Consider the following 16,184-nt stretch of genomic DNA (forward strand, 5'->3'; position numbering starts at 1 on the left):
GCAGACCACACAATTTTATTATACCATCCCTATTTAAGTTAAAAAATACTTATCAAAGTATTATTATGTACATCTATATCAAAAACACTTGTAAGCGTTTTTTTTTTATTTTTAAATTTTTTATTTCCATACTTTGTGGTCAAGGCGCGAACACAGACCCCACAATTTTAATGAACCACCGTTTTGACAGATCAAACATACCCATTCCTGTGTCTCGATACATCTTCTATCATTATATGCAATCAGTTTTTTAAAATAGTCAACCATGTAGGGTCCTATTCGTGTCAGACACACACACATACATCCAGCTTTATATTATACATATATATATGTATATATATATATGAATGCATGTATATATACATATTAACTTTCTCTGTATATATATTAACTCTCTCTGAATGTATATATATATATATATATATATACATATATATATGTGTGTGTGTGTGTGTGTGTGTGTGTGTAAAAATTCCACAGCCAACAACGTCTCAGCCCACAAGCCGTGACAGTCAGAGAACCGGAAGTCCAAGACTCGAGTTTCGCTCTCTTCCCGTTCTTTGACTGTCATGGCTCTTGTGGGCTGCGACGTTGTTTGGCTGTGGAATTTATTATATCAATCTCTCACATTCTGTAAATCATATACATATATATATATACATATACATATATATATATATATATATATATATATATATATATATATTTAAAACTATACAAAATATTTTATAAAAATTTAATTTTCATTCCTTCGTTGGAAAATTATTTTGTCAGTCTTTCATGTAATCTGCTGCAATCGCTGAACAAACCTGATTTCTCAAACTAACAATCGTTCTACGTTTCGAGTGATCATCTCGAAACACACACACACAAACACAAACACACACACACGCACATATATATATATATATATATATATATATATATATATATACAGTGATGATCATATTTATTGGCACGGTAAAATAAAAGGTATGGTGTTCTTAGGCAGGAAAGCTTCGCCAGATTTTCTGTAAATATAAGACACTTTATTATGGCCAAATAACTCTATTTTCGTTTCGTCAGTCCATAGAACACGTTTCCAGAATGCAACATCTTTATCAATATGACGTTTTGCAAAGGCTAGCCTTGCTTTCAGGTGCATAGGCTTCAATAAGGGAGTCTTTCTCGGACGACATGCTTTTAAACCAGCTCTCTTCAAAACTCTACCAACTGTATGTCGAGATACATTCACTCCAGAGGTGCTCTGTTCATCAACAATCTCCCCAACAGAGATCCTTGGGGTTTGTTTTACTTGTCGAACAATTTTCCGTTCATCTCTTGGGGAAAGAATCCTTTTTCTCCCTCTACCCTCTAAACTCATAACGTGGCCTTGCGATTTGAACTTGTTTATTATGGCTCTAACAGTGGATTTGGGAAGGTTTAGCTTCTTTGAAATCTTATCATAGCCCTCCCCATTGGTATGGCATGCTACAACAAGCTTCCTGACGTCTTCGCTGTGTTCCTTAGTTTTAACCATGGCGATTGAAAATTATAATTTAGTCACTTATAATAGTTTAAATAAATCGCTATCTAAAAATTATCTGAAAAAAATTATTCACTGAATTAGCGTTAAACAAGCATAATATGGCTATAAAAAAGTTCAGAAAGCACGTAAACCGGAAATTGATTGATATTATACTGATACTAAAAGAAAAACAAAGCCGTGCCAATAATTTTGAACAAGGGTTTTTTGCAATTATGTTTGTTGTTCCTTTGTTATTTATTTTTTCTAACATCCGATTGCTGCATCGGAAAGGCCAGTTAAAAATACATAATATACTTTGTTATTTTCTTTAATTTAATCCCTTTTTTAGAATTTATTAGACAAAATTTAACTTTTATTTTACCGTGCCAATAAATATGATCATCACTGTATGTGTGTATATATATATATATATATATATATATATATATATATATATATATATATATATATATATATATATATATATATATATAACTCAGATTAGTTTGCCCTGTCGATGGAACCAATCTTTCCGATTTTTGATTTCCGGTTTCAAAAATCTGTCTCCTTCAAAAGTGACTATTTATTTTTCATTAATACTAATATTATGAATTTTACATTTTTATTCCCAACAATTGTTTTTCTTTTTTTGAAAATAAGCATTCTCCTTTCCAAATCGCTGCCTTTTTTCTTAGTTTAAACACCCTTTTACGATTTAAAAATAAAGAAATAGCAACAGATCTCGCGAAGATCGATAGATTGAAATTTAGTATTTGATAATAAAAACAGTATACATCTTTAGTGTTCCAAATATTTGAAAAGCAATGGCGGGTAAATAAACAAATCTTTCACTTGGTAACATTGGTTTCTTTTGTATGAACTTAGTATTTTGCTTAGCAACGTGTAAACATCATCTCGTCTTAGGTTTAACATTTATTTTACAATTTTTGTATTAAAAATAACAAATAGTTTATTTTCATTGTATTTTCATTGCAAGGTGTATTCAGTTATTTTTTCCATTTAAATTATGCAAATATTTAATTTACTATTCATTTGTTAAATAATTCTAACATAAATAATGATATTATACACAATAAGTCAAGAGAAAGAGAAAGAACAGGAAATTAGTGACGGCTAGGCATATAACCTCTTGATAAATTAACACCAGATAACAATAAAACAATCGCAAAACCACAAACCTCTGTCTGTCGGCGTCAACGCCTCGAATGCGCAAAACCACAAATCAAAAATGTTTTTCTTCTTTACAAGAAATAATAAAATAATCAAATTTACGTTTTTAAATATCTTCTGTACGTACATGATTAAACACTTTTTCTTCTAATTTATTAAAAGTTGTTTTATTTTTATATGTTTTTCTAACAAGTAAATGTAGTTTAACGCCGTTGAGTTAAGAAGACTGATTTAAACATGACTAGTAAAAAAAACTATGATCAATGGCAAAACAAATTACTTTTTCTACTTAGACGGATGAGCTTTGTGTTTTAACCAATTTTAACATGTTTTTCTTATGAATAAATATAGTTTTACATGACTGATTCCTAGCAGTGTCAGATGCGCCATTAAAAATGAATGATAAAAATGTGAATTATTAGACTACCTATCATTCGAAACTTATAACTACTTGAAAAATGTAATTTAAACTCTAATTCTTTTTTCAATAAAATGAGAAGAAAGCAGATTTCAAAATAATAAAAGGTTTAATAGCAAAATATGCAATATTCCTATAGTCGTTTTTCTGTGAAATAGGTTTCAAGAAATTCAACGAATTTAACTTACTCTGAATGTAACAAATATATACAAATTCCAAAAAATCACATGCCTATAGAAATACTAATCAATGGGTACTTCCATTCTTCATTTATGAGAATTTTTCCATATTTATATTTTATATGCCATGTAATTTTTAAATAAAAGAATTTTTAAGCTAGGATTAAAAAATACCGCCATTTTAAATTCTCATATCAGATGGTCACGGAGCGGGGTTGTTTCCTTTTCTTGGAGTTGACACATACGGTGGCATAAAACCGCCATAATTAATCACTATTTTCTCTGTATGACATGTCTTTACTGTCAACAAATGTTAGTCATTTTGGTCACCGTATCTGAAAAATGATCACATTCACTCATAAGTAAGTTTACTTTTATTAAAAAAACCTCGCCAAATTTTCGATTTTTTAAATTCTCTTAAAGAAATACATGAGTTTTTGATTTTAAATATTTTTCTTCTTTATTGTATGAATTTTTTTAATATCTAAAATAAAACAACATTGAATGAAATAGAAAAAGATTGACGTAAGAGTCTAATATTTATTGAGCAATATTATCAAAATATGATGTTCCACTTAAAAAAAATCAACATGTTTTTTTTAAATGGTTTTAAACTTTTGACTTTACAAGTAAATTTGCACATAACTATATTTTTGTTTTTGTTTAAAATTAGATTATTTTATTTATTGATATTTCATCTTAAATTTGTGACATATAACCCTTAAGTGAGAAAATTAATTATTTCTGTTTTAATAGCCATTTCACTATTGGGGGGATGAATAAAAAAAAACGTTTTGCTATAATATTATATTCAGTTTATTGGAACGAACATAACATTTTACATTAAATCTGCAAATATCGTATAAATTGAACCAATAGAAAAATTTTGATAGATTTTTAAAGTGAAAAAATTGAAAAAAATTGAACTTGTAAAATCAATTCATTTCATTACATAGAAAAAATGGCTGCATGAGCGCGCATATGCATTTTGTAAACACTTTTTTTTTTAATAAAAAAATCATATTTCTATATTTTTTTAAGTTTAATTTATTTTGGAAGTATATTCCATGAAGAAATTAAACAACCTACTTTAAAAGGAGAAATTATGAGTTTTTAATATTTTATTCGTAGTTTGTGTTAGGGGTGCAAAAATTTCACTCAAAATTCTGACACACATACTGATTTACCCTTAAAAAATATACAACACGTATTTATTTCTAAAAGAAGGAATAAATTACCTTTTCTGCTTAGATTGATAAGTTTCTTGTTTTAACGGCTCTTTTTTCCCCCTAATATATGTGATTTACCTCACTCGAGATAAAAAGACTAAATTAGCCGTATGTATACAACGAATAATTATTACCAAAGACGAGCATGAATTACCTTTCTACTTAAGCAGTGGCATTTTGCCTTTTAACTTATTTTAACATGTTTTTCTTACATATAAATGTAGTTTGACCCCGTCGAGCTAAATAATAAAAAAAACTATTTAAACATAAATATTGAACTTCTAATGATAACGAAAGGCAATAATAAATTATTTTTCTTATAACTATATTTATTACTATATTTAGTGCTTTTAATATTGCTCCTGCGGCGTCTTGAGTCTGCCTTTTAATCCTCATTAAAAAATATTTCATTTTTTACGGAGGGTAAGACGCTAGGTTTCCTTAGTTTTAATTAGTATTTCAGTAGTGCTCTGGAGGCCTCCTGAGATTTACTTTTTCATTCATCATTTAAAAAATGTTTACCTGAAGCAATAAAATACAATATTATCTCAAAATCTCTTATATTTAAATTTTTTTCTTTTACCATTCAAGAACCAACGAGATGACGGTTTACCGATTCTATTCAAAACTAGAGTGGATTCCAGGCGTTGCCAGGGTGTTTGGAGGTGTGTGTTTAGTGAAAATAAAAAAAATAATGGTAGTACGAAGGCAGGCTCGACCTCGTACCGCGAAGGAGGAAAAGAACGGAAAAAACGTGAGGTGTTTGCTTTTACGATCACCGCCAAACCGGAAGTGACGTAGGTTTAAATTAAGGCAAGACAATCGAAAAGAGAGGATGAATTTCGAAAATATCGGCGAAAAAAGCAACCCTTCCCTGAAGAAAAGTGCCCAGTTGAGGGCGAAGAAATTAATCTTTTAAGCCAATTTTTCGGTATTTGTCGCCTGAAGGGTCAAGCTTCAAAACGATACTGATCTGGTGAAAATCCGTCGCCTCTGTCGAAAGTTTTAGGCATATATGCTGGCATACATACATACATTTATATATTGGTAGCTCAAATTTTCGATCCAAACCGATGAAAAGCTTGCCCTTTCTCTGAATACCTTTTATGTAAAATGTCAAAGGTGTAGACCAGAAATTGTCAATTTTTAAAATTTGATCCCTGGTATAACCTTTTAACATGTATAGTTTGGGGCTCATAACAAGTTATTAAATTAGATCCTTGTCGAAGGAACGTATATCTAAAATTCTAATTGTTTATACCGAAAGTTGGCGGAGGAGTTTGGTAGTGTTCTCAAAGGTCAAATCGTTGAACTTTGATCCCTTAACTGTCAAATTACTGGCCGAAAACCGATTACAAAGATTTTGCCAATATATAGTCTATATATCAAATTTCGAGTCTGTAGACTGAAAGTTGACGGAGTTATTGTGTAGGGAAATGTACACAGACAGACAGACACTTTCATTATATATATATATATATATATATTATTTTATGTTTACGCATAACATTTTATACGGCGAAACACTAATTTTTGTATCGATTGTCAGTATTGACTTCAACGCTACTAGACAGGGCATGGGCCGTTCTAATTTTAAACCTATTTTTTTGCTAAAAAGTTGAAAGCTACGAAAACAGGAGTAGTTGTTGTATTCTTTATACATATATTTTATTGTTCTACTTATATATATATAGTTTTAATGTACTACTATATATATATATATATATATTCAATGTACTACTTATATATAAATATAATCATTGTACTACTGATACATATATTTTATTATACTACTAAACTTTATGTGCATATATATATATAAAAGGCTTCCTTCAGTCTTGAGAGACTATGGATACCCACTGTCACGGTGCCTGCGCGGGAAATTTTTATGACAAGAGTTGCGCAATCTGCAACCACACCTCTCCTGAGTCGACATTGCTGAATACCAGTGGCAAGTGGAGGTTCAGGACGACTGGAAACAATGCCGAGATAAGCGGAAAGCACATACAGCGCCTAAAATTCTCAAATGGTCACCCATCTGGTACTAGCCAGGCTCAACGTTGCTTAACTTCGGTGATCTGACGAGAACCGGTGTGTCAACGTGACTATGCCGCGTGTGTGTTTGTATATATATAAAGGTTTGACTCATGTTCATGTAACCTATATCTAAAATTTCAACTGTTTAGACCCAAAATTGGTGGAGGGGTTTGGTAGAGTCAGCAAAGGTCAACTATTTAAACTTTAACCTCTTGGCAGCCAAACGTTCGCCAAAATTTATATGTCTGTATAATCTCTGTATAAAACTTCAAATGTTTAGACCCAAAATTGGCTTAATAGTTTGCAAAAGACCTCAAAGGTCAACACTTTTAAATTTTAACCTCTTCACAGCCAAATTCTCGGCGAAAAACCAATGAAAAAACTTGTCCTATGCATGAATACACTTTATGAAAAATTTCTAATATTTAGACAAAAATTGGCTGAGTAGTTTGGTAGAAACTGCAGAGGTGAATTTTTTAAAACTTCGTCACCAGTTTGACCCCTTAACATTTATTGGGTTGGATTCAAATCGAATTAAACAGTTTGATCCATTTCACAGTAACCTACATCTAAAGTTTCAAGTGTTCAGAATAAAAATTGGTGGAGGAGTTTGATAGAGTTTTATAAAGTAAAATCGTTAAACGAGTCTATAGACTGAAAATTGACAAAGTAGTTTGGTAGGGAAATGTACACAAACAGACAGCCAAACACAAACAGACAATTTCACTTTTATAGATATCTAGATATATATACACGAATTAAGCGATTATAAGCTGCGATGGTTAAATTAATATTTAATGCAAAAGTAACAGCAAGAGTTATGTTTAATGGACTTGTCCTGCCAAGGTCAACTGTTTTGTTTTAGTTTGGAGTAACTAACACTAAATAACAATAAATCGATCTCGAAATTGTGCGACGGGTATAAATACTTATGTACCAAATTTCACACATCTAGACCAAATATTAAGAGTAGGGTTTAGTCGAGACTTTCACACATATAGATAAAGTATATATATATATATATATATATATATATATATATATATGTGTGTGTGTGTGTGTGTGTGTGAATGTGTGTGTGTTTGTGTGTTTGTGTGTGTATATATATAAAAGAGTATAGGTAAGAACGTTTGTTGATTTTTAAGAATTTTATTATTTTTAATATTTTTAAATATATTCATATTTTCATAACACGTTTCGAGCCTTATTAAGATATTTTTTATTTTAAAGTTTTTTAGTTAAAAGTTTTTAATATATATAAACTAATGTAGATGGGTGTGCTTGAGTAGAGAAGTGTCTAGCTTTTATCTGTCTATATTTCTTCCCCTCAATGTATAATTATTTATAACCAAGTTGCTGGTATGTCCGGTGTATATAAAGTCCGTGGGTGGTATGGAACTTTGATTAATTTCGAGAGAAATGGACCTCTCTTTTTCAAAAGACAAAAGTGGATTCAAGATATATATAGTGTCACGCAAAAGTATTGGATACATTACATTTTTCTTCATAACTTTAATTAGGGTTCAAGATTTTACCTAAAATTTTGTCAGTATATTTCTATTACTATTCTAACTAATATGTGGGGTAGTAATTACAAAATTAAAGTTTAGAAAGTCTATATTAAAGGGAAAATATAAATCAACTAACGCAAAAGTATTGGATACATTGATTTTATATCTGGTTGCATAGTTTTTATTGCGTTCAACAGTTTCCAATCGCTTTATATAGTTGCACACATATTTTTTTACAAAGATATGTAGGTATTTTGCGCCAGTCTTCTTTGCAGAAATGTTCTTGTTGTTTAATATTTTGTGGATTCCTTTTGTGAACATTGATCTCCAATATTTTCCACGAATTTTCAATTGTATTGAAGTCTGAAGACCGACTGGGCCAAATAAGAACGGCAATTCCGTTACTTCGAAGCCATTTTTTGGTTAGTTTGGCAGTATGCTTGGGATCACTGTCCTGCTGAAACACGAAATTGCTATTATGTCCCAACAAATGATCAGATTTCTGGAGGTTTTTCTCCAAAATCTTCCTGCATATACGTCGATTCATTCTACCATTGATGATTTCTAGTTCACCAGTACCTTTGGATGAAAAACACCCACAATACTATAATCGAACCACCGTCAAACATTAACGTAGGAATGGTATTCTTTCTGTTATAGGCGGTGCCATTTTTACGCCATGCATATGTTGCTGTGTTTCTTCTAAAGATTTCGATTTTTTTTTCGTTTGACCAGATTACCTTGTTCCAAAATTCTTGGGGTTATTCCCCATATGTTGTAAAATAATTAAAACGTGATCTGACATGTTTAAGCTTCAAGAATGGAACTTTTCTTGGGGACCTTGATACAAAACCTGCATGATTTAGAACTCTACTGATTGTTTCCTTGCGCACATTAACCCCAGCTTCTCTGAGGTCGGTTGAATTTCACTACGAGTAATAAAAGTTCTTTTTGTACCGTCTGCTTACTCACCTTGATTTTTTTTCGTTTAATTTCCTTGACCGACCACATCTTGGAAGATTGGCAACAGCTTCACGAGGGTTTTTAAACTTTCTAATAACGTTTCCAACTGTACTAAGTGGTAGATTAAGTTCTCTTGATATTATTCGATACCCTTTTCCTTCTTTGTGCTTATCAATGATTTTTTGACAAATGTCTATTTACAACTCTTTAGTTTTAAGCATTTTTACAAATGAACTGGTTGACTTTGAAGGAGTGAGCCCAAACTGGAAGAATTTTAGAAAATTATTTTAATATAAAGCTCTCTGATTCGTCAGTGATAACTTGTTTGCATTATTGCAACACGCAAAGCAAAAGTCATATAAATTTATTTCAGAAAAAGAATTTTTTAAAGTGCATCCAATATTTTGCGTTTTACAATTCATATTTTTCCTTAAATATAAACTTTCTAAACTTTGATTTTGTAATTACTACTCCAAATCTAATCTAGAATAGTAATAGGAATATACTGACCAAATCTTAGGTAAAATCTTGAACCCTAATTAAAGTTATGAAGAAAAATGTAATGTATCCAATACATGTGCGTGGCACTGTATATATATATATATTTATATATATATATACTGCGTATCAAGTTATTAACGAGTGTACACTTTTTAAAATATTAAAGGAACGATTGAATAAAAATGCATGAAACTTTGAGAAAGTGCTCACAATATTATACAGCTACTCTAGTCAGAAAATAAAAATATTTAAAGCAGTATTAGCGAAACTATAACAGAAGAATGGAATATCTATTGATTTCAGTGTGTCAAGTTATTAACGAGGTTGAGAAAAAACACAATATACCAGTAACTTTTTTATTAAAATAATTTTTAAACATTAAATGAACTCGGAAAAATTCTTAGGGCACAATACCTGCATAGAAATTCCTACGTTGACATAATTAGTAGATCTTTTTTTATGAATGACTTGTAAAAGAGGTTGATCAACTGAATTAGTCACATTTGTGTTTTCGTCAACAGTCATTCCTCGCGATACCTCTTGGAGAGAATCCCACAACTCATCTTTGCTCTTAAATTGGCGTCCACAGAAAGGCATCGCTTCATGATATTCCAAAGCGTCTCAATTGGGTTCAAATCTGGCGAATATGCAGGCCACTCCATCTTCGCGGCGCCCAGTTCTTGCTAATACTCTTTTCTATTGTTTGCTGTATGCGAGGGAGCATTATCCTGCATAAAAATAACGGTTCTTCTGAACGTCAACCTTTGCTTCTTCAGCCATGGTTCAAAGTGCTCCTTCAGAAAAGCTATGTAAGTATTTGACGTAATGTTTACGCCTTCTGTGACTCTCCATCGGCCAACTAAAGTACCTCCGATAATCCCAGCCCAAATCATTATCCCACCACCAACTAGTTGGCGCCTTAAACGTTGATGAGGATGTTGTCCATCTAGGACTCATCCCTTTCTTCAGATATTTGGGCCATCAAGAGTGACACGCACTTCATCCGTGAAGAAAACTTTGGAAAAATCCGTTTTCATGTTGTCCTCTGCCCATTTCAATCGGTTTTGTATGTGATGTTGTTTTAATGGAGGCTTTATCACGGCTTATCAGACTTTTCCACTTCTTTCAGAAGCCAACATCGAGTAGTTCTTGAGACATTCTTCAATCCGGCTTGGTCAGAGATTCTCGACTTGTGTGGACAGGGTTCTTAACAACTTCACGTTTAATTCGGAATAGAGAACGGCGTGAAACAACTCTAGATTTACCTTTATCAGCTCTCTTACGTACCTTTGTAGGGTCCTTGACAAAGTTCTGCACAGTTTGATGTTACTTTCCTATCATTTTCGATATCTCGATGACTGTTTTACCTTTTGCTAGCTGTTCTGTAATAGTATTCTTTTCAGAACTACTCAAACCGCCTTTATGACCAATTTTATTGACGAAACAAACTGCCTTGTTAATAATTTGACACACTTCAAATACGTGGATTCAGCAATTACGATTGCAAGTTGTTCACCTTGCGCGGAACAGTACGAAAATTATACAGTACGCGCAGCTCATCATTGCCAACGTTTCCGAAGCGTTTGATACGAAACTACCCGTAAGTTTCTGAAACTGGTAAAAAAATGTTATCTCGTTAATAATTTGACACGCAGTGTGTGTGTATATATATATATATATATATATATATATATATATATATATATATATATATATATAGAGAGAGAGAGAGAGAGAGAGAGAGAGATGAAGGGAGGAAGATATAATTAAAGAAAAAATTGCAAAACATATGTGTTTGCTTACTTGACCTTTTAGCTAAATACAAAGTGTGGTATCTCTTCCCACAGTACATTTCGCTTTCTCTATCCTTGATCAGTAGGGGAGAAATCCTTCTAGATTGGGACACTTTTTCCTATCCCCAATACTTCTTTTTGAAGAACTGGATTTTCCACACATTAAATACCGACCTTTTGGCTAACTGTGAAGGCAGGTAAATAGGAACATATGTATTCGCTCATAAATAACGACCATTTTCTTTCGTATCTGTCTAAGTATTTAGAAAGTTGATGTGTGCTGTGTGCAAACAAGACCATTACATGGGTGTGGTTATTTAGTTGAGCCGCATCTGTATTGGTTGTTTGCCTGTCTCCTCGCTCCACACAATAAGGAACGTGATTGGTCCGTTTTGTTTTAAAAGTAGACAAACGCCCTTTGGGAATGATAAGTAGTCAGGATGAGTTATCCTCAGTCAATTTTTTTTTTACAAGAACCGACATACATATTTCACTCAAAGCGATAAGAGATGAAAAAAACCTACAAAAAGAAATAAAAAATGAAGATATCTGCCAACCCATCAAACGAACACATTCTAAATCCTTGAATCGAAAACGAATATCAAAATCTTATTAGAATGGTGATTGTATTTGATCATCATTTTGGTGTATTTTAGTCATCGAATATATGTCCTTAGCACGCATTTGTCAGTTGACGTACGTTAATGTCAGAGTAATGACTGTGACTAAGTGGCTAAGGTACGAACTGACAACCTGGGTATGCCAAGTTCGAATCCAATTCGTTCCACAGAAACACTTATTGACAAGTTTTACGTGATCCCTCTTGTAGAACCCGATATCTTTATAGAATGAATTCTTACTAGAATATCGAGAAAATCAATGCAAGCAATAGAATGATCTGAGTGATGAGAATGGTTTTCAAGAATAACAATAATGACCCCAGCTTCAGAATACGTCAGAAAGATGCTTGTCTGAATGCATATGCGTTTGTGCATTGTCTGTCTACACAAATCTTAGTAAAACAGGAGAAAAACTAACAATTAATGCATGTTCTAAAACAATCGATCCCACATAATTTTAACCCCATACTCGAGGGATTGGGTCATCGGTCAAAAAATCGGGTTTCTTATTAAGAGCAGCTTAGACACCGTGCAGAAGAGTCAATGCGAATAAAATAGTGTTGTGTATACTTTTCGGACCTCGTACAAGGCTAAAACATACTAAAGTGTCGTTATTTAAATTTTGGACTAGACCATTGTTACAAAGGGACACAACCCTGTATCTAAAAACGACAACTGATAGCTTGGAAGGGGGGAGTAAAATTATTATCTGTATACTATTATTCGAAGACTAGGATGAATAGGTAATTAGCATGCTTAGTAAAATTACATAATAGCTTATATAACACAAAATTCGCTAACCATCCTAAGCAGAAAATTTCGCGATCGTGCGTGTTTGACATGTGATTAAAAAAAAAGGTCTAGATTTCTCAATTAATGAGAAACTGTATTTTTCGAGAATGTCAGAAAAATAGACCTCACATTATAATTGGGGGTGGCAGCCCTTGAGACAACCTTGGCGGATATCAACAGAGTGTCGCCAAAAAGACATCTATTTATATTGAAAAGGGATTTTGATAGTTGTTTTAGCTAGCTTTGATTTAGTTTTGATAACACGCAGTAAAAGATTGTCATGTTTGTTTGGAGGGATGGCAGACCACCGGCGTAGTTTGATGATAAAATTCCTTTATAACAAAGGAAAGGGGAGGGAAAGAGAAAAAGGATGGAATACTCTTGCCACATCTGGCCAGAAGCTGCTCGAAGCGTCCTATACTGTCTTGACAGAGTTCAAAACCGACTTCGTAGCCTAGTAGGGGAAGCCTTTTTCACTTCCCTGCAACCCCTTTACCACAGAAGAGACGTTGTTAGTCTGTCTTTGCTCCATCCTTATTTTCACGGCAAGTACTCGTCTGAGCGCCAATCTATGATCCCACGTATCCAAACTTTCATGAAAAACACTCGTCCAGCTAAAACAACTATCAATAATTTCCCCCACTCTTTATCTGTGCCTAACCCCAAATGTGGATTCCATGAACAAAGCTTCTTTCTTAGTACTGCACAGTGTGGAACTCTGTTCTGTTCACTCATTTCCCAGATGACTGCAATATGGTCGTCCTCAAGTTCAATATAAACAAGTTTTTTAAGTAATCCAATTTACTTAATTTCCACTACTAACAATTACTACGCTATTGCCCCAATGATTCATTAACCCTTATCCTCGAATGGCCAACGGGCCTAGATAAAGAGTAACTTCTTTGTAAAGAGAGAGAGAGAGAGAGAGAGAGAGAGAGAGAGAGAGAGAGAGAGAGAAAGAACGACAATTGATCAGAGGGAGAATTGCTAATCTCCAAACCACAGATTAGGAGAAACTACAAATTAATAAGCCCGATTGTATTAGCAAATAATACAGTATTTTTTCGTCTCGGTCGTCCAAGAGTGCGAATCTCTCCTGTTTTGCCACCCCCTCCAAATGACTCAAAATATAGATCTATATTCTGTGAATTTAGAGAACATGAGAGTTAGTTTGAAATCCCCAAGCCCGAGAAAGCTAATCGAAGTTTGTTTGAAGCCGACAAGCCTACATAAAAAAAAAAACATTAGTTTATTATCTGAACATGGAACCTGTATAAATTATCTTTTCCTTGAACGGATTGTATTTGAAATTGTTATGAGCAATAATTCCTTTTGTTTATAAGAAAAGCGATCTCCGAGTTATTGATTATTGAATTGCTTTGAATTGAAAATGCAGTTATTAGCAGCGCCGACACCACAACCAAGGCCGGACTGCATAGAGAAAAGCGATATACCGGCCATTCACCAAAGCACTGACGAAATAGAACTCAATCAGAGCATCTGACGACGAATGGTCAACCAAATTGCTAAAGATATTGCCATACAGACTTAGTGCCGTACGCGTTTTGTGCGCTCTGAGCCTCAGAGCGGATATTTTCAGTAACTAGTGAGTGTCTGGCCACACTTTGAAAGGTCCATCACTAGACGAAGATAAAAGTGTGCCCGTGAGATTCAGTGCTTGTGACAACCTGGTTACATTTTGACCTCCACCCATGGATCTGCTTACTGTTTACACTCAATAACGCTACACAAAAATACATAATTTATACCAAGTGCATTAGAATGGAATTCTCACCCCAATTAGCCTATTTTATCCTTTACTCGCGGGAGGGAGGGCGCACGGCTTTGCCCGGCCGTAAAATACGCTTAAATATGATATTTTAATGTGTCCATATTTCGTATGTATTATTATAGGGTCGTGATTTCAAAAGTTAAAAACTTATTAGTTAAAATCGAAACTGTAATTAAAACTGTAGAATTCAAAGATGGTGACGTTACCACTGTACCAACGTGACACTCACATGAATTGATTAAAAATAAACCAAGAATAAACACAAAATGTAGAACGATTTATTTTTATTTTGACACTATTTTGACCTCTTTAAAAACTATTTCAACTGGCTAAAGACCCTTAAAAGAACGGTCCTTAAAAATCGGATAATTTGAAATCCCGAGCGCAGCTCTGCGACATTTAGTTTCAGATAGATAGAGCTTAAAAATGTGGAGACAAACAGATAAACAGACATAGTGCTTTTTATATATTAGAATAACGGAGGAGGGCGCTTGGCTTTGCCCGGCAGTAAAATACGCTTAAATATGATATTTAATTCGCCCATTCGTATATATTATTGCAGAGTCGTGATTTCAAAAGTAAAAAAAAGTATTTGAGTGCCATCAGCTAGAATTGAACCCGAAACTGTAGCAATAAAAGCTGGTGACGTTACCACTGTACCAACGTGACCCGCATATGAACTGATCAAACATTAAAAATAAACTAAGATGAATGTGCGATTGTTTTAAATTTTGACTCACTTTGCCCCCTTAAAAATATTTTAACCGGCTAAAGACCCATAAAAGAACATTCCATAAAAGATCCAATCATTTGAGCCCCCCCCCCCTAGCGCCGCTCTGTGATTTTTACTTTCGGTGGATATAGAGTTTTAAAATATGGAGACAGAGAGACAGACATAACACCGTTTATATATTAGATTATATTAATAAAAGTAGTTGTTGAGTTTACATTTTAGAAAGATAGTAGCGATTTTCGTTAGTAATATCAGTACAATATTATATTAATAGTAGTCATATTTTAGATTTCGGAGAGTCCTGGATATGACCTTAAACTATATCCGATGGTGAGGCCCAGCTTGTGGGCTTTGAGGAGTGTGGAACCACCCCTTAATTGCCATTGCTCACACGTCCACTCTGACCCGGAGTAGAAGTACCTGTTAGGGTCCCAATTATGGGTTGAATAGAAACCAAGTTGAAAAACACAAATATATTCTATTAAAAAGTTTTTCCTTCAAAATCACTGGATTCGGCATTAAATAACCTGAAAAAGGGTTGATATGCCGTAAAACAAAAACAGTCAAACCAGCCGATTTTGGAAGGACAGATAACAAAACTCCTGCAGGATCAAAAGAAGTGTACATTCGCGGTTTAAGATTTGGAATATGTTTTTTTTTTGTAACATCATTGTTGATTGGTTATTGCGGTTTACTTCCTTTCTGGCTTGCCCAATCAGATGCTATATCTCTGTCGAAGTGCATTAATGTTATACAACTTTCTTCCTGGCTATTGGATTGAAGACATCTCCACGTGCCACGGGCTACTCCCCAACTACTCACTTGGGACGCCACACCACCTATCCGGGGCTTCGAGGCCCGGCATTCGACTAAGACAGACATAAAAAGAATCCATCGTGGCTACCCGCAAACGATAAC

At 33.5% G+C, this 16,184-nt stretch overlaps 1 pseudogene; it reads right to left on the bottom strand.

Moving 5' to 3' along the window:
* Positions 1-6,525: 6,525 nt before the first annotated feature.
* LOC145297095 (5S ribosomal RNA) lies at positions 6,526-6,642 on the bottom strand (annotated as a pseudogene).
* Positions 6,643-16,184: the final 9,542 nt, after the last annotated feature.

Source organism: Euprymna scolopes, chromosome 17 (genome assembly GCF_053919585.1).
Source record: "Euprymna scolopes isolate OS-2025 chromosome 17, ASM5391958v1, whole genome shotgun sequence".
Taxonomy (NCBI): domain Eukaryota; kingdom Metazoa; phylum Mollusca; class Cephalopoda; order Sepiida; family Sepiolidae; genus Euprymna; species Euprymna scolopes.